Source organism: Helicoverpa armigera, chromosome 5 (genome assembly GCF_030705265.1).
Source record: "Helicoverpa armigera isolate CAAS_96S chromosome 5, ASM3070526v1, whole genome shotgun sequence".
NCBI lineage: Eukaryota > Metazoa > Arthropoda > Insecta > Lepidoptera > Noctuidae > Helicoverpa > Helicoverpa armigera.
In genome coordinates this window covers 1,027,116-1,050,134 of record NC_087124.1, presented here as the reverse complement: position 1 = coordinate 1,050,134, position 23,019 = coordinate 1,027,116, and positions in this window count along the sequence as shown.

Here is a 23,019-nt window from a genome sequence, read left to right as displayed (position 1 = left end):
AAGGTAATATTTGAATACCTAACTTACATAAATACTGTAAAATCGCATTTTCCACGATTGAGAACTATTTCAAGATATATTTATCAAGTGTTAAGTATTTGTAAACTTTTGAATGATATAGATGAATCATTAGAAACAACAGATTTGAAAAAGTTAAAAGAATATGGAATACCAAAAACAATCGGCAGTACGATTCTGGACAGTGAAGAATCGACTGAAATTGTTGAAGATGACATTATTAATAAATACAAGGTCGCATTCAAATCCCTAAAACTAAAAAGTCTTGATACTCCTAAGCATGAATGCATGTCTTGTACGAAACTTTGTTTCATAAGAGACGTTTCTTCTCTGAACCGCTTAAGAAATCCTATCAACACTACTGTTTGGAGTAATCTAGTTGAATATTATAACAAACATAATTTAACTCATAGTCCACAGATTTGCCATTTATGTTTACAAAAGATTAGAGCAAATCAACTGCCAGCAACCTGTATTTTAAACGATCTTTACATTAGTACTGTTCCACAAGAGATAAGCCAGTTAAATGACTTTGAAAAGATATTGATTCAACGTGCTAAAGCATTTCAAGTAGTGATGTCAATGAACCCCGTTGCAAACAAACATTTACCTCATCACCATATGGTGAAGAAAGTAAAAGGCCGAACTTTCCATCTGCCGTTGCCTCTTGAAGAAACAATAAAAAAGCTACCTACACCAGAAAATCCGCTTGCCAACCCGGAACTCTTTATCATGGTACGAGGTATGCCAACAAAATCAAAAATAGTGTGGGAAGATATAGTAGATGTAAATAAGGTTTACCGAGCATTACAATATCTTAAATGTAAAAATGCTCTATATTCCCAAATTAATCTACCCGATTCTCCCCAACAATTAATTAGCCATTTAAATGAAAATGTGCAACATATAGTTGATCGATCAGAATCTCCGGCAGATGACATGACTGTAGAAGGCAACAGTGCACTTCTTACTCAAATTACTTCTCAAAAAGAAATTGATAACTTTGAACAGTACACTATTTACCCTTTGAACGAAAGGAGAAGAAACGCTCCCATTTCGGAACTATACCAGATGCTCAAGGTAAACGCTGCTCCAATAGATTCACGAGATAAAGATTTAGATGTAAAATGCTTCCCTGACCTGTATGTAGAAGGCAAATATGGGCAGTCTCATGTCCGTCAGCAAAAGTTAACATCTAGTGAATTTATCAAAGCCAGACTAAAGTCGAAGCATTCTCAGTTTCGCCTAAATCAGCAATACATTTTCTTTTTATTAAATGATGCAAATCTGCGTCAAATTAACTCAGGGATATTTTATAAAATGAACTGTGTCAATCAAAAGCACAAACTGACCGTAGAACAGTATTTTGATATGCTCAATAAAGAAGAGTTGGAAGGTGACCTGACAGCAATATTTGGCAGATTACGAAACACTGAACAATTTTGGAAAAAACCAAGAAACGATGTTAACTGCATGACACAAAATTACGGGCCTGCAACTTGGTTTCTAACCATAAGTCCTTCGGAATGGATGTGGGAAGATTTAGGTGAATATATTAAGGAGGTCAATGGTCCTGAAATGGCGAACAAAAGCATTAGTGAGTTAGTTGCGCTAGATCCCGTTTCCACTTCCCGATTCATTGATAACAAGTTTAAAGCCATGTTGGATTTTATAATGTCATCCGATGAGCCACTTGGAAAGGTTATACATTACTTTTGGAGACGTGAATATCAATCTCGTGGAGCGCAACATTTTCATTTAATGTTATGGGTTAAAGATGCCCCTATTATCCACGAGTCCTCACTTGAAGATGTTGCCTCATTCATAACAAAGTACATTACTTGTGCTATACCGGATAGAAACATTTCACCTACTTTGTACAAAAGAGTCACATCATATCAAATACATAAACACAATAGCTACTGCATGCGAACAAAAAAGACTAGAAATGGGTTTGTGTCAGTCTGTCGATTTGGGTTTCCACGCCCAATCACAGAAGCCATTAGTATTAGAGACATCGTTGAATCAATAGCTGCAAGAAAAACACTATCCCCTAATAATCGACTTTACAATATCGTCCGGAAGAAAGAGTGGTCAATGGTTAATGATTACAATCCTGCAATTTTGCTAGCATGGAATGGCAATACCGACATTCAATACGTTGGCGAAAAAACAGCTATCTTGAATTATTACGTCACAAAATACACAACCAAAAGTGAAAAAACCCACACAACTGATTTATTCGAAAATTTGAACTCAACAAAATCCTTAAGAAGCCGCTTATTTAATATTGGACTTAGAGGGTTGTCTAATCGAGAGTGTGGAGCCCTTGAAGCAAGTGATACATTGCTTGGTATTCCTCTGTACGGCACTGACCCAAATACAACAATTCGATGGCTTGACGTAAATATTTATCGAAACCGACGCGTTAAATCTAAGACTGACATGATGATGCTTGAACCAGAGTCTACTGATATATATTATGAGTCTTGGATTGATGACTATTACCCAAATAGGCCTAAAGAGTTAGAGCCAATTAATTTATACAGTTTTGCCCAAAATTACGACATTGTTAGATCACGTCCAGTTTCTACCAAAGTTGAGTATTATGAGTTACATGACGGTAAAAAATTCTTAAAAAGGAGGAATAGACCATATTTGATTAATCACTATTTGTACGACGTAGAGCAGACACCAGAAAAATACTTTTTCTCACTGCTTCTCTTGTTTAAACCATGGCGCTCCCTGGATGAACTTAAGATGGGATGTGAAACTTACACGGAGGCTTTTAACGTATCAAAAGATGATCTCAAAGAGGGAGTCGACTATGGTAACGCAAGATTAGAATCGAGGTACAAGATGGAGAAAGCTTTTGAAATGATAGAAGTAAAAGTTGCCGAAATAAACCAGCACAAAGAAAACGTTGATGATGACGAGGGCCCCGAAAACCCATTACATTTTGAAGCTTTAGAGGCAGTTAATGCAATGGATGACTTTCAACGAATCAACCTAGCAGAAGATAAGCAGTCTGATGTAAATATTGAAAGTATGATCGCAAAGCTTAACGTTGATCAAAAGAGAGTATTTGACATGGTAACAAAAACAATAAATAACGCTAATGATGACGGTAATATTCTACGTTGCTTTGTAAGTGGAACTGGTGGCACTGGCAAAAGCTTTTTAATAAAAACTTTAAAAGCCTGGGTACAAAGCTTCTTAAATAAAAAAGTCGCTATTAGTGCTCCTACAGGAATAGCTGCATTCAATGTGAATGGCTTGACTATACATCGTCTCTTGCAGCTGCCTGTAGAGCACAAGCAAACCCCTCAATATAAACCACTTTCTGACGAAGTCCTTCAGGTGTTGAGATCAGATTTGAAAGATGTAGTGTTGTTTATAATAGATGAAGTGTCAATGATATCAAATGTTACACTAACGTATATTCATTTACGCTTGTCTGAAATATTTGATAGCGGGGAAGACGAAAATGGGTGGTTTGGAAAAAAACACATGTTAGTTTTCGGAGATCTCTTACAACTGCCGCCAGTAAGAGAAAGTTCTCCTTTTACAAAACTGACTGTCGCCGAAACTCATAAACTCTTAGGTTCTCTGGGTATGCCTAATCTCTGGGCTGAGTTATTTAACTATGACGAACTCACTATCAACATGAGACAGCTCAATGACTCTAACTTCGTTGAAATGTTAAATAGAATAAGATTAGGTGTTACTTTACAAAAAGACCGTGATTTACTAACTAGTCGATTAATTACTCTTAATTCTCATTCCAATGAAAACAGATTACGTGAAATTATAAAATATTTATCGAATCTTCGTGATGATACAGTTTGCTTATTACCTACCAAAAATATGTGCCAACAATTAAACAGTGCTATGCTTAATTCCCTTCCCACCCCCGAAATACAACTTACTGCCAGAGATAGTATAGATTGTCCGAAACATCTATCGAAAAGGGCTCGCGAATGCATAAGAAAATATGAAGATGATGCCTCTATGACAGCAGGTCTAGAGGAGAATATAGTAATAAAAATAGGAGCAAAAGTGATGCTAAGAAGAAATATTGACGTTAGTTTAGGTTTAGTAAATGGTTCCATCGGTATAGTACAAAGTGTAAAATATGATCCTGAGGACCCAAAGAAAGTAAAAACAATAGTAATCAAATTTAGTAATGACCACTCATATGAACTTTGTGCTGTTAAAACCAAATTTGAAATTATATCTAGAGCGTATGTTCATCGGGAACAATTCCCCATATGCATAGCTTATGCTATAACCATACATAAGAGTCAGGGGCTGAGCCTAAACAATGCAATGATGGATATAGGTTCTTCAGTTTTTACCTGTGGTCAAGCATACGTGGCCCTTTCAAGAGTGACTAGTTTGGGTGGATTACATTTAATAAATGTGAATTTTAGTAGTATCAAAGCTCAGGAGACAGCAATAGCTGAATATAATCGACTCCGAAGTATATATCGCCCAGACTTGTCTACCTTAGAAGTAACGAAGCCTCAGAGAAGAAACAAAAGAGATAGAGATAGAGAATGGGTTCTAAGCAAAGCAGTAGCTGAAGTTCAAGAAATTATGAGGTCACCTAAAAAAAAAAGAAAGAAATACACTTAAAAAAATAAATGAGATCCCACCAAAAACATTAAATGTAAAAAAATGCCAAGTCTCTCGATGCAGTCTTTCCATCGTAAAAAGTTTTGAGATCTCATAGAAGCCAAGTCCTATTCAAAATATTTTGTAGTTATAAATCAACATTTAGTAATTGTATCAATAGTTTTCTTTATATTATAATTATAGTGACTTGGCAATGAGCACAAATTAAAAGCTGCTTGCTGCCTGGAATTATGGGCAAATGTTACTGACGAGACCAGTGATCAGATTATTTGTTATGTGTGAATCATGATGGTCACTACCGACTACATGCTCCAATACAATAATTAAGAATACCTTACGGGCCATCGCTTTATGAAAGTAAATGAATCGAGAGTACACTAAGACTGACTGCCGTTGCCGAAATTCGGTTGGGACGACACGGATAAACCAAAAGAAAATTAATTTTGTGATATTAATGTTTACGCATGCGGTGTGTGTAACTTTCAACTCCTCCAAATATGCCGTTTTATTTGTTTCTTCTTGTGCTCATTGCCAAGTCACTATAATTATAATATAAAGAAAACTATTGATACAATTACTAAATGTTGATTTATAACTACAAAATATTTTGAATAGGACTTGGCTTCTATGAGATCTCAAAACTTTTTACGATGGAAAGACTGCATCGAGAGACTTGGCATTTTTTTACATTTAATGTTTTTGGTGGGATAAAAATGATTTAAAGCTACTTCCGCGCTCGCGATATTTTCCCCTCTCAATAGATTGCCTTGTAAGTTGTACCATCAATGGATATAATGTCTAGTGGATACTAGTACTATTTTACGATTTTGAAACTAAGTTCCTTATCGCTATTTTCAGTTGTAAAGTTCAGAATCTTATCAGATGCTTTAATAAATAATTGTAATAGACAGCTGTGTTGCTGGGAAGTTTATCCTTCACCGTTTATTCTTTTCAGCCATAACACTAAGAAAAGGTGAAAGGTGTTTCATATGGGACAAGGCTATAGGCATTTCATGAGTTGATAAATTATTGTAAAAACAGAAAATGTCAATGATGGCTAGTGCCTCAATCTGCATGAAAAAAGCTACTGAAGTAAACACAGGACAAGATCAAATACAGACAGATTTCCTCAATGTAACAAGGACTAAAAATAAATAAACGAAACGATGTACTAATAAAGAAGATTATTATCTAAATAGGTCGCAACCATTGAGGCGAAATAAGGAGAAAAATATTATGTAATAAACTGCTCTTTATATCTTTCTGTACTGAGCTTATAATACAAGAATATAGAGTCCTCAGAAATATGTATCTCTTTCCATAAATGCTGCGAAAATTCAAACTAAACGTAATAATTTTGATACTTTCGTAAATAGCAAATTCTTTTTTTTTAAATAGGTGAATATTTATTTTGTTATTATCGTTTATGAATGTTAAACACTGGTACTCTGCTGTGTCTGGTTAGACTGGAAGCTGACCCCAACATAGTTTGGAAAAGGCTAGGGGGACAACACAACACAAAGTAACCTCGATTGCAATTGACTTTTACACAAATACTCAAAATAAGCATCATAAATAACACTTAATAAAAAATTCTCACCATAGAATTCAATTAAAACGACTACGAATTCCTAATCCAACCTAATTGGCTGGAACAATGGCAGAACGCAAACGATGGTCAGTGCTGTCGAAAACAAAAATGCACGAAACACGATCCCCCTTTGTGTACAAGCCGTTAGGTTGTCTGTTTGTCTGTACTTTTTGCAATCGATATCTCTGGAAGCGAGCAGCTGTGGTGACTGCTACACAACTTTTTGTTCGTGTCCTTCAAGCTGATATTTTGAAACGAATTTCTCGAGTGACGCGCTCAATGCATACGCTTGCGCCATGGAGAACTAAATGACTACTGGACGTGCCATAATGGATAATCTAAGTAGCGCACCAAAACGCGAGTGATGATGAACCTTTTCTTACACGCCCTTGCCCCGACTATTTTTTTGGAAACCAAATATCGTTGATGATGTCGCAAAGAACCCGAACACCTCGATAGATGACTCGTAACTGATAGTTTTAGTCATGCCCATCGTACGAATTTGACCTAGAAGAAAGCGCTTGACCTACCTTCATTATGACATCTTCGCTCGTTTTTCCTTATTCCGTGGCTTGGGGCTTTTGTTCAGTATGCTTGTCCGAAAATTTGATATGCTATATAGAGAGGATTTTCAGCTGCGAAGGGATTTTGCGAGTGAATTTGATTTTTCCGGAACGATTTGATTGATTTCGTTTGTCTGTTTCAGAGCTTATCTCTTTACTGTGTCAAGTGAAATATTTGCGTTGATTTAATTAATTATAATTGTGGTATCTTTATATTCTATTTTACCTATTTTATTATAGCTAAATCATAGGAACTCTAGCTTGATTTGAAAAAAATATTTCAGGGCTAAATGTATCGTTTATTAAGGGAAGCTACTTACGAGTATACTACCTACACGTTATACTTTCAAAACCTACTAAATAAAAAAAAGGTCAAAAAAAGGCCTAAAAGGTCATTAATTCTTTCATTTCAAATTAATTCTTTAGCTGAAAACACAATAAACTATCGTTTATTGTGTTTACCGTGTTTGACCGATGCGCTGGATGCCTGGAAAATGGCTACTCCCAATACGGATTTGCCCGGCAACCGCTGCTCTCAGAGACAATGGGACGGGCCGCTCTGTAGCACTATACGGAATAATCTATTAAATACGTGTAATAGTACTGCTGAGCGTGCCCGTTTGTTGGCTGTGGGAGAGTGGGAGTCGGGCCTCTGGTTACAGGCGATCCCGTCATCTAGCATAGGCACTATGCTGGATGACACAACGTTCCGCATCGCTACATGCTTACGGTTAGGCGCTCCCTGTGTTGCTCCGCATCGCTGCCATTGCGGTGAAGCCGTCGACAGCCTCGGGCACCATGGTCTGTCGTGCTGCAGAAGTGCTGGTCGTATTGCACGGCATGCCAGCATTAACGACATTATCCGTCGTGCTCTTTCCACCGCCGGCGTACCAGCCGTGTTAGAGCCTAATGGACTGGTACGTGACGATGGAAAGAGGCCAGATGGTATGACGTTGTTGCCATGGAAGTTGGGTAGGCCCTTGGTGTGGGATGCAACGTGCGTCGACACCCTGGCGCCATCGCATCTTCCCTGCACGGCAGGTCATGCTGGTGCGGCTGCTGCTTCTGCTGAGACCACCAAGCGGCGCAAGTATAGTAACCTTATTGGGAACTATACTTTTGAGCCGTTTGGGGTCGAAACGCTCGGACCATGGGGCCCGAGTACGCGGTTACTTTATAAGGACATCGCGAAAAGGCTTGTCGACGCTTCGCGTGACCAGAGGGCTGGCTTATTCTTCGGACAAAGAATTAGCATTGCCATTCAACGTGGCAATGCAGCCAGTCTTCTGGGCACGTTTCCGGAGGACAGTGATGCGGAGGAATTCTTCGACGCCTGATCGATGCTCTTTTATATTTTATGTTTTATGTCAACCGTTTATATATATTTTGTATATAGTATTTTATTTTTAGTTTTGTATAAAGATAAGTAGTTTAAGTTTGTATATATGTATAGTGTGTACATTGTAGAAATAGATTATAAAAATAAACCTTTTTCGCTTGTATAAACTATCTAAATCAAAATTACATTTTGAAACAGCTTTATGTACATATCCTTGCCCTTAAGAAGATAAGACACGAAAATTCAACGAGGTCGTTCTAGAAAAATATATGGCACTTAACCATCTAGCATTTTGTATTCAAATGGAATTCCTTAGAGATGATAAAACGTCAGAAACAGGAGGTGTCAACCGCTCCTAAGATATTAAGCAACCATTACTGGCGGTGTTCGTAGATAAAAAATACCCATTAAAGATACTCCCTGTATTTATTCAAATTAATTGTTTTTTTATGGCCTACGGATTATGTTTCTTTACTTTTTTTTGCATTAATGTGTTAAAGATTGAGAGGGATTTCATATTTACATGCCATTTAAGATTGTTTACTGCCCATAGTTTGGTAATTATCTATACTAATATTATAAAGAGGAAAACTTTGTTTGTTTGTTTGGTTGTAAGTTGTAATGAATAGGCTCAAAAACTACTGGACTGTTTTAAAAAATTCTTTCACCATGCGAAAGCTACATTACCCACGAGTTACATAGGCTATATTTTATCCTGGTACGGGCAGTAGTTACCACAGGACGCGGGTGAAACCGCGGGAAAACGGCTAGTGTAAAATATTTGAAAACTCCATAAAACACTTAATAGGAAGAATACATATGTAGCACATGTAACAAGTAATGAAAACCATTCCTAAATTGGAATTGAATCATAATTAATTTAAAAGCACTAAACTAATGTCAACAAGATATAAATAAAGAGCAAAATATAACCTCATTTTTCAACAGTCGGATAAAAAAATGAGTCACCATCATAAATGTAACTACAAAATCCCAACAATATTTTCCAGTGTAAAAATTTTCAACATAAAAGAAAACAGATTCCAATTTGCAGTAAAATTTCATTTCGTGAAATAAAATGAAGAGTAAATAATTAATTAGAATTCTAGACTTGCAAAATGAAGCGACCCTTTTTAGCTGGGGCTGACTGTACAAATAAAATATTTAAATACTAAAATAAAGTAGAGGAATGGCCTAAATAAATAATTTAATTTTCATGAATCACCCGTTACTTTCATCGTTAGTTACTTTCGTCTAGGCTAAAGCGTTTCATATTTCCTACAAGCAGGTGGAAAATAATAAACCACCCAATATATTACTATACACCTACATAAGTCCGCGCAGTATAAGGAAACTACTACCCATAACTTCATAACACTTTTTTAATGGGAAATCATCAAATGTCACACACAACACTCCCGCTGTGGGTGCAGCATGCGGGAGTGTTAAACTCTTACGAACTGAAACCCACCATGTTCCTTCTTAAGCCCTTTATGTACCAGGGTCGAGGTAACTCTTTCGAACAATCTAGCAGCCCAAACTCGTGACACTGGTTTAAAAGAATCTCGAAATTAGTTCTTCGTTGTAAACGCTGTCTACTTTTTCTCGTATCAAAAGTCGAGAAAACAGCACAACAAATATTTACGTACTTAAGGAAAAAAAAGCAAAAAAAAGAGAATGAATTGAAATTCCATGTTATCGACACAACGTAATGTAAATTGACTTTGAACAAGGCTTTATCGGGAATCAGTAATTTCTATGGAACGAGTGAATAATCTTGTTTTTATGTCAATTTAAAAAATGACGCATTTTGCACGTAGAATGGTTTTTCTTTTGTCGTAAATTTTGAACATTTGGAAACTAAATACAAATCACAAGTGTAGCCCAAGTTTTGAGGCAAAAGCGGTATGATAAATATCGGTCAGGTTCAAAGATGATGTAATATAGGCAAAAAATTAGTTCCTAGTTTCTTTGGGCTCATAAATCAGAATGAAGATGAATGATAGTAAGCACATTAAAAATATCAGGTATTTAACTAATATTTCACCGGCGGAAAACTTGCATTGCAATCAATACTTTCTTTTAAATAAAAACCGGCCAAGTGCGAGTCGGACTCGTGCACGAAGGGTTCCGTAAATTACAGTTAAATCAACCTATCTCAAAAACTATAAGAGATACTTTGATCAAACCAAAAATCGTTGAAAGAGTTAATTAGCATGCATCACCTCTATTTTTTTTAGAATTTTATACCCCGTAGTTATAAAAATAGAGGGGGGGGGACATACTTTTTACGACTTTGAGAGCTGATATCTCAAAAACCGTTCACTTTAAGAAAAATGTTTTTTAGAAAACTTTATATCATTTTAAAAGACCTTTCCATTGATACCCCACACGGGTATGTACATCGAAAAAAAAAATTTCATCCCTCAGTTACATGTATGGGGGGCCCCACCCCCAATTCTTTTTTTTACTATTTAGTGTCATATTTTTGTAGCGGTTCATACAACACATATTCCCATCAAATTTCATCACTGTAGTACTTATAGTTTCCGAGTAAATCGGCTGTGACAGACGGACAGACGGACAGACGGACAGACGGACATGACGAAACTATAAGGGTTCCGTTTTTGCCATTTTGGCTACGGAACCCTAAAAATGGCCAACAATCGGGTGAACAAACTATAATGACTGTTAAGTTTCATCAAAATCACCAGTTTTTGCGTGAAAGAGTAACAAACATGAATACTTACAGACTTTCACGTTTACAACTAATAAATAACAATAGTTGGTAAAACCAAGTGTTTCATGTTAACGCTTACCTGCTATAACTTTTACTGAAGCAATAATATAAAATGTCGAATCTTGAAAAGTTGTTGACTGAAGGCTGACAAACCGGGTATTCAATTCTTTCACGTTTTTTAGGTTTCCGTACCCAATGGGTAAAACGGGACCCTATTGTTTTCGCTCCTCTGTCCGTCCGTCCGTCCGTCTGTCACCAGGCTGTATCTCATGAACCGTGATAGTTAGAGAGTTGCAATTTTCACATATGATGTATTTCTGTTGCCGCTATAACAACAAATACTGAAAACTGGAATAAAATAAATATTTTGGGGGCCCATACAACAAACGTGATTTTTTTGCTCATTTTTGCTCTGGGAAGGGTTCCGTACCCTTCGTGTGCGAGTCCGACTCGCACTTGGCCGGTTTTTTTTGTACTTCGAGTACAGAATACCTAGGTGATTACTTAGTACCTATTATTATTTTTAGTACCTAATCAAGTAGAGATTTTAATGACTTTTTAACATCGTGGTAGGTATGTGCGATTTACTAAAGAGAAAGATGGTTCCCTGCAAACTGTAATAGGCTGTTTTAAATTGGTACGCAAAGTAATTTCCTGGTAACAGGGTTGAAATCGCGGGGTTTGTTAAATGAAATATTTTTATTGTAATGTTGATATGAGAATAAATATTTTTTCATCACAATGTTAAGTGTTAGTGTTAAGTAGGTACTATAAAAAGAAATTGAGATAAAAATGAGACAAACATAGCATCAGATATTAGTAAATAGTAACCCTACAAGATAATCCCAACAATTGCCAAACGAAAATTATTTTATCTATCAAATAATATTATTTACACTCTCCTAAATCTGACAACAAAACACTTATGATTCATTTTCTTTCACTGCTACACTCCCAGTTTGCAAGAAAAAGCGTAATAACGAACGGACAGACAAACAAACTAACCTATTTCTTATAGTGACTGCGTTATTACGGAGCTGGATGGCAAACACATAAATCTATGTTACCCTGGAACAGTTTGGTACAAACTGCAGGGTAGAAAGGAGAATATTTTGAAAATAATTTTGGAAGGTTTTTTTTACAGAAGACAAAAGAAAATAATCGTATTTATTTAGGCCAAAATAGTAAATTATATTACAAATTTACAAAACAACTATTTATCCCTACTAATATTATAAATGTGAAAATAATTCTGTCTGACTGTTACGCTTTCACGTCTAAACCACTGAACTGATTTTAATAAAATTTGGTACAGAGATAGAGTTGAGCTTGAGAAAGAACATAGGATAGTTTCTATCCCGGACTTTTGAAGAATTCTCTTGAAAACGCGATATAACCGATCTGTATGCGGGAGAAGCCGCGGGCGGAAGCTAGTCATTATTATAATACGTATTATGTACACTTACTACAAATTAATAATAATATTTAAAAATTCTCTCGCTGCGCCTACAGCGGGAGGGGTCATTTGATTATTTCCCATAATAAAAAAAGGTGCAACATCATATTTTATAAACGATTTCCCAAAAAGATGTTCATTGTTTCTTAGCTTCCGTCAGAAATCACGATCCTTCAGTATAGATGCGTAGTCATCTGACGATGGGCGATAAACTACGCACCACTCTTCCAAAAATAAATAAAAACAAATACACATCTTGCTTATCCCCAAAACAAAAGCTTGACGCACGCATTCCACGTTCACACAAACGGACTCGTGATTGAAGAGCATTTTCCTCAAGAAGTCGAACAAACTTTGTTTCTTGTTAACTCTCAAAGTGGGATTTGTCGCAGATAGAAGCTCCAAACGACGCGATAAGGACTGTCTTATCTGGCCCTGATTTAATATTATTCTATGTCTGCCCGGGGCTAAGATGGACGATGGTTTATCAGATAATAATATGGGTATGTTTTTTGCTTCAGTTTTCCAGTAAATGAAGCCTTTAGTGGTATGTTCTTGTTTTTCTGCTTTTGACATGGTCTTGGATTTTGTGGTATATTTTAAAACTAGTTACCGCCCGCTTTCCTGAGGGAACTACATCTAGCACTCAGATAAAAGGTATCTATACTTTGTTCTATAAGCTACGTTACTGCCAAGATTCATCAAAATTCAAATCGCAGTTTTTGCGTAAAAGAGGAATTAATATCCTTTCCTAAAACTTTCGCTTGTTTTGTGCTTTTGCTATTTATCTGGTTTATTAGTCAGATTTACGTTGAAATTACGCATCTTCTTGTCAAGAAAAATACATTTCCCAAAAAATTAACCCACGTGGCCGAAAAACGCAAAAAATAAACACCCATACCTACCCGTCAACACGTCCAGAACTTTCTAGAAAACAAAATGACCAAAAAACAAAATTCTAACACTAAATTGAAAAACGCACATAGCGTTCAAACGGCCGTGTTTCGTTGACAGTTAAGAGAGAAAAAATCGCTTTGTGTGTTTGTCAGTCAGTAAAGATGTTGATGAGGGTGAACACTCCGTTTTTATTGATTTACAGTCTACATGTTTCTGGGGATGTCGTGTAGTAGTCTTCACGTTGAGTAGTTTCGTGTAGACAAACAAAAAAGTGTAGACTCTAAATAAAAACATTTTTCTACAGAAATCTACGTATGTGCTGTGACATTTTGCCAATTACTGCGAAAACTAGAATGTAAAAAAAATGTGATTGTTTTTATTGGTTCTTCCCTTATTTTACGTGTTATATCTTATAATAATAAGTATGCACTTAGATATTACTTAATAACAAAACATAAGTAAAAATCGGTGCGCACTTGTCACACTGTCGACAAAATGATTGATTGTTAATATGTGATCATCCCGAGCCTTGTACCAACTATGTTGGGGTCGGCCTGCAGGCTAATCGGATGCTGCTGAGTACCAGTGCTTTACAGGAAGCGGCTGCCTATCTGACCTCCTCAGCCCAGTTACCCGGGCAACCCAATACCCCTTGGTTAGACTGGTGTCAGACTTACTGTCTTCTGACTACTCGTGACGCCTGCCAAGGACGTTCAATATTAGCCAGATAGGTGATGTGATGTGGTGTGTATTTTTCACAAAGCAATGTAGTTTCACACTCCATTCCAAAATTGTATAAGTTAAAATTATAATTATCACGATAATCTGCTTATAATCAATATTCTGACGTTAATGTTCCATAGATTGTTGTGTCACAGCCAGCGATTGGTTTACCGAGAAACTTTGTAAATTCAAGCTTTTCAAATTACTCATTATTAACTGTTGGTTAATTGACATTTTAGTGTAATTTCCTGTTATTGTAATCTCTACGATCGTCATCGACCACGAAAATGTTTCTAAATTATGTTAATTGTTAGATGTAGGATATAAGTTATCAAACCTACTTTAATAATTTGTAAGCTATGAAAATTGTGAATAAGGAAACAATACGCATTCGAATTAAACTATGGGCATAGTAACCATGTTTGGATAAGGAACATCAAATACTTTTGTCTTCTCAATTTAGGTACTTGTAATGTAAGTGCAGTATGTCTGCAGACTTACTTATTTTGCGGGTACTTACATTGTGGAGAACGTGTAAAATCATCATCATCATTATTACAAGGTTCAATTTGTCGCGGTTTCAAAACAATAGGTATTTGACTTGACTTGACTGTACCCGACTTCGGTCCAAAGTTTCACATACAATGTAAATGAAAACTCGATTTAATCGTCCTAATTAGTTCCACAGTCTATCGATTCAATAATTTACTTTATAATATAACATTTTACTAATTTGAATCAGGACTGGTAAGACGTCCAATATTTCAAGTCTACATTACTTTATCTTGTAACATTAATTTTGAACCTTCTGCCAAATTAAATAAAGGTCATTTTGTTCGCAACTCTCTTAATTAATAGGGGGTCAAAACTTTACCCACTTTGCGACATTTTCGTTGGAAATTGACGATTGTACTTGTCTCAAAAATTAATGTGACCTATAAAAGAAATATTCGTTTGGAGTGAAGACTGAGTTGACAGCGATTTTGTTAATAAACTATTATTGGAGGCAAAAGCAGACAGTAAATAGAAGTTAGGTGACCAATTACTTTCGAAACAATTGCTGGTGATTATCTAATTTATGTAGTAGCGTCCTTTCTCTTAACAATAACAGGAACAAAAGTAAAATATTCGTTTTATTATCCGTTTAGCTACAGTCACTTATGAACCAAGGTAAATTTCAATGCGCATTTGCTGAAGATAGTTTGGGTTTTCAGTTTGTTTTGCAGTTCATAGTTACTGAATATCTCTTCATCACTTACCGCTGTGTTAACAGCACCCCATTGTATACTTGATTTAGTCCTCAAATTAAATACCAACATGTAGGTAGTTACAGTTCATTTTCTTCTTGTCGAAAATCCGTTTCAATCTGTGCATAAAATAATTGTTTCAAATTCATCATCTTAACATTATCTTCGGTCTATATCTCTTGCGGGTTAACCGCTGTTGTTTGTATCTTTTTCATAACTTGGACCATTAAAATTTCTAAGTCTCCAGAGCCCCAGAGTTTTGGCAGATTAAGATAATTAAAATACTTGATGCTAAAGTTACGCTGCCGCTGTTGAGATTAACGAAAACGCGGATTTTTTATCATCTGTCATAAAAATGTGAACGAATAATGCTTTGGAAAGAGTAATAGGTTCAAAGTACTTAGAATATATTGGTCGTTTAGTCTTGTTATTTAGGGCAAAGGTGTAACAATTACAGCAGAATAGAGTAAAAAAATTCTATGAAGAGTTATTTTCGGTGATAGAAAGCCAACTTAATTAGATTCTGAACGCCACAATAAATCGACTCTAGTTGACATAATAAATACTTTACTCACATATAAGCTTTAGGTATAAAATTGACCTAAAAAGACAGAGCTACATTTATATTCCATCCACCTAAAAACTAAGGTGAGCCGATAGAGTGTAAAATTGAATCTAACTTAGTAGCTCAGCACGCAGTAAGTAGCTAACCTTTTTTCATTCCACTTAAAAAATAACTACACAACTCAGCGGATTGGAAACAAGTGAAATAAGAAACAAAATGCAGACGAACCGAAAGGGTCGGCACAACTTGGACCCACTGACGTAATGAATACGTCCCTTTTAAGTGGGATGTGACGGGACAAGGGTCATGAAGGTCAGACTTTAACACGTATTGATAATAGTACAAGGCAAGGGTTTAAGTGAAAATTGGGACTGAGATGCTAAACTTGTGTTTGACATTGAGTGACCTTTAGACGTTGCTTTGTTTTCTCCTTACCTACATCTCTGTCATGCTAAGCTTACGCGCCAATAACAATAAAGTTTACCCTTTCCCTATCCTTAATCCATGGCCATTGTGTAACTATTGTGTTTTCTATTATATTTCGGGACATTCTCGTATTATCTCTCTCAGCTTGCCATTTGCCAACTTGACCCGGCTCATACGGTCACTTGCCAGCCTAACTGAGCAGAACTTTATTTTATAAGAAATTGTAAGAGCCATGTTGGCTAGTAATTCATACGATATCTTAAGAGCTTAATATCTGTCTGGCGTTAAGTGTTTTGCTTGACCTAGGCGAATGTCTTACGGACGAGGGTTGTCGACTAAATTGATTGTTAGCTTCTTTAATATTAATGGTGTTGATATATCTAACTTTTGTACGTAACCGTAACGTACGTACGACGTACTTATGTGTTTTATTTTCAGTGAAACTTCGGACTCAAAACATTCAAAATATAGATTCTTGACTTGAAACTTTTCTTTGGATATCTTATAAAAAGTATGTACTTTTGAATCTATCAAACTACGGCAAATAAACAGGACAGAAAGTTTCTCAGAAGTATTTTTTATGCTTGAAATCTTTCAAAACTTCGTTATTTAGAAGTAAATGAATTTAGCCGAGTGTTCACAACGATTCGGTATCTTCCAATGGGTTCATAACCATCCAATCATCCGCTACATAATCTCGTTTTGAACTTTCTATATCCCTTATAAATATTTACAACACAAACTCGGAACAAGTTCACTAATAATTTCCTAAGGAACGTACAGAAAATTGTCGCTTCGTAAGTAAGTTTCAGTGTTTTTGATTGATAACGTTTCACGATGGAGAACTTTAGCAAATTCGATTTAACTAGCAAAATGCTTTAAAAGGAGTTACTGGTAAGCGAATTTTCTGTGTTTTTTTGTTCACTTTGCAGCTGTTTGAAAACTCTTTTTCGCAGGAAGCTGAAATATTTAGATAAACATAAAATATAATTCCATACCGTTACCGCAAATTTTAGATTTTTGTAGTCTATTTTAAATCATTGCAACGATGCCGAACAACCACACGATTTTAGGCAGTTATTATTCATTTTCACATTAACTACGGCGTCTATCTGAACTCCTCTGCCCAGTTACTCGTTAAGACTGACAAACTTTGTAACAACTGACTACCCATACGCATTGCCAAAGATATCGAAACTACATCGCGCCTTCTACACATACGAACACGTAATGGGATAGATGGCCACCCATCAACGGATTGGCCGCGCCGAGAGATGCTTTACCTTATGACAAGTGGCTTTCAAACGCTAGATATAAATATTACGATCGAGATCAGCATTAAACCGTCAAGTTCCAACTCTAGAAGATAAGGATAGTTCTGCTCCACTTAATAAAGTAAATAGGCCGCGATAAATGTCAGGAACTTGCTTTGAGAACTTAAGATTTGTACTGGATTTGCTTAATTTATAAATCAACATTAATTCATACCTACATTAAATTTTATAAGAAAAAGTATATTTCGGCAATGGTGGTCCAGTGGTTATAATAATGGCGTCCATTACATTGTCGACCACTGTGGCTCTTCTCTAAGGAGATCAGCCAACTGCACAGGACATACAGGCATTTGCACTTACACAGGGGCAGTCTCTATTCCCTCAAATCAGGACATCACAGATGATAACTACCAACTTCCAGACTCCAGGCAGCTTGTTGTTCCACCCCGAAATAAAACCCGAGACCCCGTTTACTCCAGCCTTACGACTTCTAGATCAATGCGTACCTTATCAAATGAATGAGTATGTTAGTTAGACGAGTAAAAAAGGACGAGGTATATAATCCATTATAGTCAATGCGAAATTGACAAAGAATCAGATAAGGGATTATTTCGGTTAGCGACATAGTTATAATATTTTAGTGATTTTTCTCGATATCAAGGATGTGCTTAAAATGTTATGAGTCCCTGTCAGACTTTTTATATGAAGGCTTCTTTAAATAAACAAAACCTGAAGTACCTACCGTTCAAGTTTTATAGCTCTTTGCATAATAACACAGAATAAATTAATTATTACCTGTTCGCTTGCATAATTTCATGGCTTGAAGTTTATTTAGGACTTAAGGGACGTTTTTACCGTGTAAGGCACAGAACATTAAACATTTGGTAATTTGGTTTGTTATTCTTTAGAAGAGCAAAATTTCATGATAGAGGTTTTTATGCTCGCTCTTAGCTCCCCGCAAAATGCAAACTTTAGTCGACTTTTGATCGGGTTTTTAATCAGTATGGAAGATTCGTGGTAGAAAGCATCGGAACGGTATCGGCTGACAAAGAACTTTATTACTATTGCTGACACATCTTTAAAAATTAAAATGACAGTTTAAGAAGCAGACTACGATGACTAATAAAAGATAATGTTTTTCTCTTATAAATAGGTATGTAACAAAGTTACATAGCAGACAAATCTTAGGTTAAATTCAGCGGTTGTTGGTAGTTCATTCGAAAAGGTAAAGAATAGGAGGGAACTAGATTTCGACATCCGTATAAAACTAGTCAATACTATTATCCTATCAGGCTCTAGTTTATCCTGGGTAATTTGGATCAATTTCGCGCAGAAGCGTCATCGGCAGACAAAGTTACTTCGGCAATTATAAAATTAGAAAGGACAATCAGAAGATTTCCAAATTTTTAATAAGGAATCCTAAATTCCTTCCTAATTGTAACGTGAACAATATTTCATTTGTTTTCCGACCCAATCATGTGTTATCCAATTTGCTACAGCCTTCCCCATATCCCATTAATTGATATAAATCTCAAAAGTTATGGCGAAAATCATTCGGAATGTACAAAACTTTGCCAATATCCTCGTCTTGGTGATGTAGATGGCGAACTTGCACATAAAATGTTTCTATTCGCTAATAAACAAGGTTGGTTCAGTTCATTTGTCAGTGGTACCGCGGCATCAGTTTTGGGATGGGTTAAGATATAAGATTTTATGGAAATTGTATTTAAGTCGTGGCCTAGCGGTAGTGCGGTGTGCTATTTCGATTGCATTATATATTGGTCAGGTTATACTATGTCCTGCGCAGCTGGCATCTGCTTTTATATGAGAACAGCCGCGAATGCAGTTTGAATGCCATGATCTTCAAGTCTACTTTCACTTGTAAAGTGTAGATATAATTTGTCAGCCTGTAGTTTCCTACTTTCAAACAAGCTTTTATAAACAGCGATAATATTTTAACTTACACCACGCCACAAACACAACGGTGTGGTCTCGGTCGCGTATGTGCAAATTACACTCGCAAATTTATTAGAACATTTCGTTTCAAAATTATTGTAGCTGTTTTTGGTTTCGACGATAATGTACGTCAGAAATCCGATGCCAACACTACACTTGTATTTATTCAGTTCATTAACAATTATACTCGTGACGTCATCGTTTTGTTCTGCGGTTAGATTTTATAACTACTGTACCATTAATTTAGGGTAGCGTTGCTTTTGAAACGTTCATTTGTAATTTAAATTTAATTCTAATTGATAATTAATTATAGCGTTATAGGCAAATTGAATTAGTTGTTTGTTGATTTACGCAAATTGTTATTGCTGTTGTACACAATAGTGGAACATCGATTCAGAACGTGTAATTCGGTTCAGTGATTGATGGTTAGAAAATTATGGGATCGCATCATTTCGAATGTAAATCCGAATCGTTTGATTACAATGCACGCTGAATTTACTATTTACGGCTGACTAGCATAAGCGAAATGTTATACTCATTAACGTACTCTTAAAATGAAATAATAATAAAGTTCGTATACAAAATTGTATAATCTAACTAATTGTCATCAAAATCTATGAGTCTAGTCGAAGCAATCTAAATATTAAATTCTGCAAGAAAATTGAATTCCGAGAAAATATAATTTATTATTCCAACGGCTTTTAAATGTTTTTTGCTGGATCTAAAGTTCAGAAGTGACTCTACAGGCTTAATCTAGAAATTTAATTACTAAACGTTTGTGTTTAGTGCAAACGCAATTAAAGAGGCCGCATGCCCCGCATAATTGCGGAAGTAGGGATGTGGTCGTAGGCTAGTGCGCAGTCGATATTTTGTAATCGATAAGGAAATATCGACTATCTTTCTGACACATTTAAATCTGGAAAAATAATATTGATTTTAATTAGGTAGCTTCAATTAGGTACTTGTATACTGAAAAACCTACATGTTCAAATTGTATTTCAAATAAAAGTTATATACAAAACTATTCATCCTTACACATAATATTTTCGTTAGAATGTAAAAAAAAAAACATTATGTAATTCTTCATTCATCAATTCAGACTTGTCTCTGATAGGTAAGAATAGTTTTTATTTTGCAGTAACATCACGTGATTTTTACTAAATTCCTATTTTCCAATAACAAAAGAATATACTTTCACGAATAATTTACTTTAGTCATACCGGTATTAATATTATAAACTAACCTTTTCCTGCGGATTTACCCGCGTCCCGTGGGCACTACTACCCGTACCTGGATTAAAAATATAGTCTACGCTACTCGGAAGGAGTGTGCACTTTCCACAATTTAAAAGAATTTTTCAAATCGGTTCAGTACTTTCGGAATACGAGCAGACTCATTTTATAACTCATTAAGTATAGATTTGTGTTGGTCCTGTGTTGCTCTGTAAAGGTCTAATAACAGCTTTTTCTTGATAAATATTACGTTCGGATATTATAATCGTGCGGATATCTGGAACTGTGTCACATCACTACGCGGAAACGAATATCCGCTAGCTCCTGTTTGCTCCAGAGTGTTTTATTTTTTAATTCAGTGCACCTTAAATATGTTATTATGCGGTTCATTATCTTAGCTTTTTAATTTATTTATGTTAATAGCGTTTGTGTTTACCGTGAGAAGGAATTTTAAGGTTTTGAGTCCTTTAAATATTTTACGAATGATATTATAACTTTCGTGGTTTATGTACATGGTTCATGTTGTGATGTATTTCTTACTTTATTTCAATACTTCTATAGAGAACTTACTCATATTTATGGTTCTAATATATCCCTGTGTTATTTAGGTCAGATGAGAGACTGATCAATCTATTTTATACCTCATCTGATTAGGCTAAAGACTGTTCTGGTGACGATTTTTATGAGGACGGACAGATAGACAGACAGCAAAGTCTTACTAACAGAGTCCTGACCTTTTATGTACGGAACCATAAAAAATCAACGGAGGTTCGTACCGTGAGTTTTCAATGAGTATTTCTCGTCGACACGGCAGTCGATGCATCCCAAGAGAAATAATACCGAGAGCAGATGTTGTAGTCTATTGTATTAGTTCGATCATACGTTCTGTGCTGGTTATTTGAAAAGTTAGGCAAGTACTCAATGGCAATATATGGCTGAGACACAGCCAAAGTGGACAGTAACTTCAAATTCGTGCCTTCAAAGTCTGAAAATGAAATGCACTTTAGCTACATCATATTTTTTCTTGATTTTCTTATTACTTATACTAATATCATACAGGGTATTTTCTCTTTTTTCCTTTTCATTATGGCTGCAAAACTGATGGTCTCATTTGGAGAAACATTTTTCACTGTTGAAAAGCTACGTTATCTTCGAATGACAAAACGACGGCGGAAAATATTGAGTCAAAGTACTTCACTTTAATTAGCTAGTAAACCGGCTAGTAGGTCATCAAATAATTATTAGTATAATACGGATGAATACTATCCACACTTTATTTCCTTGCTATCACATTCATATTTTCCAAAATAAATAACGACCTACAGACCTATGTATTCCCAGAAACAGTGTTAAACAAAGAACGATTTCCTTCAATTTCTCACTGCCGAAGATAATCCAACAGCACTTACACATATTTCCTTAGGGATCTGATCGCTGCACCATGTTACATGTGGAATAATATTTTCTATGAGTCAATAAATTCCATATCGATTTCGTGTGTTACATTTTAACAATAGAGGTAACTTAGGAGGGAGGGGAACCTTTTTTTTTTTAACGACGTCAAAAATCATCAAATGACCCCTCCGTGTGGGTTAGCAGCGGTGAGGGAGTGTCAGACTCTTACTGACTAAAAACCGTCGTGTTCCGTCGTAGGCCTTTTATGTACCAGGGCCGCGGTATCTCTTTCGAACAACCCGCAGCCCCGGCAGGCCCTGGCCCTACTGGGCCCCGCTGGGGTTGCTGAGCTGGGGGGACCTTAAACCACGATGTTTGGCACGTGACTCATTGGCAGAGGCTAAATTGATGACGATGATGAGTGAGGGATCTTCTTCCCGCAGTCCGAATAAAACCTGTAGCCTGTAGCCTTCCTCGACAAATAGCGAACGTAATGGCTTTGGACTCCTACAAGATTCTAATATAAGTAAGTCTAATTCACACAAAAAAATGCTCTCACGCAAAAAAAGTGGTCTTCTCAACAAATTATAGGTACTTACGTATACGCTTTCAAACTTGCTTTAGTTCGCCCAAGACTTGCATTCTGGGAACATTAACATTATGCCATTCAACATACACCAAGTGAAGTTAGTTCGTGTATTATGAACAAAGAAAGTTGATACATGTGCAGTAAACGGACGTGGGACTATCGCGGTCTCAGACTCTTTAGATTGCTACTACTATGAGTTCTCGAAAGGAATTCAGTATCTCTTTTTCATAAATAGGATAATGCAAGACCTTGGGATGAACCTTGGGATCATGCACATCGCAGTCATCATGTTTCTTCTGGATTCTTCTGAAACTTTTCATACTATCCCGATTGTAAATAATTGATTTCTTTTTGGACCTCAAATTAGGGA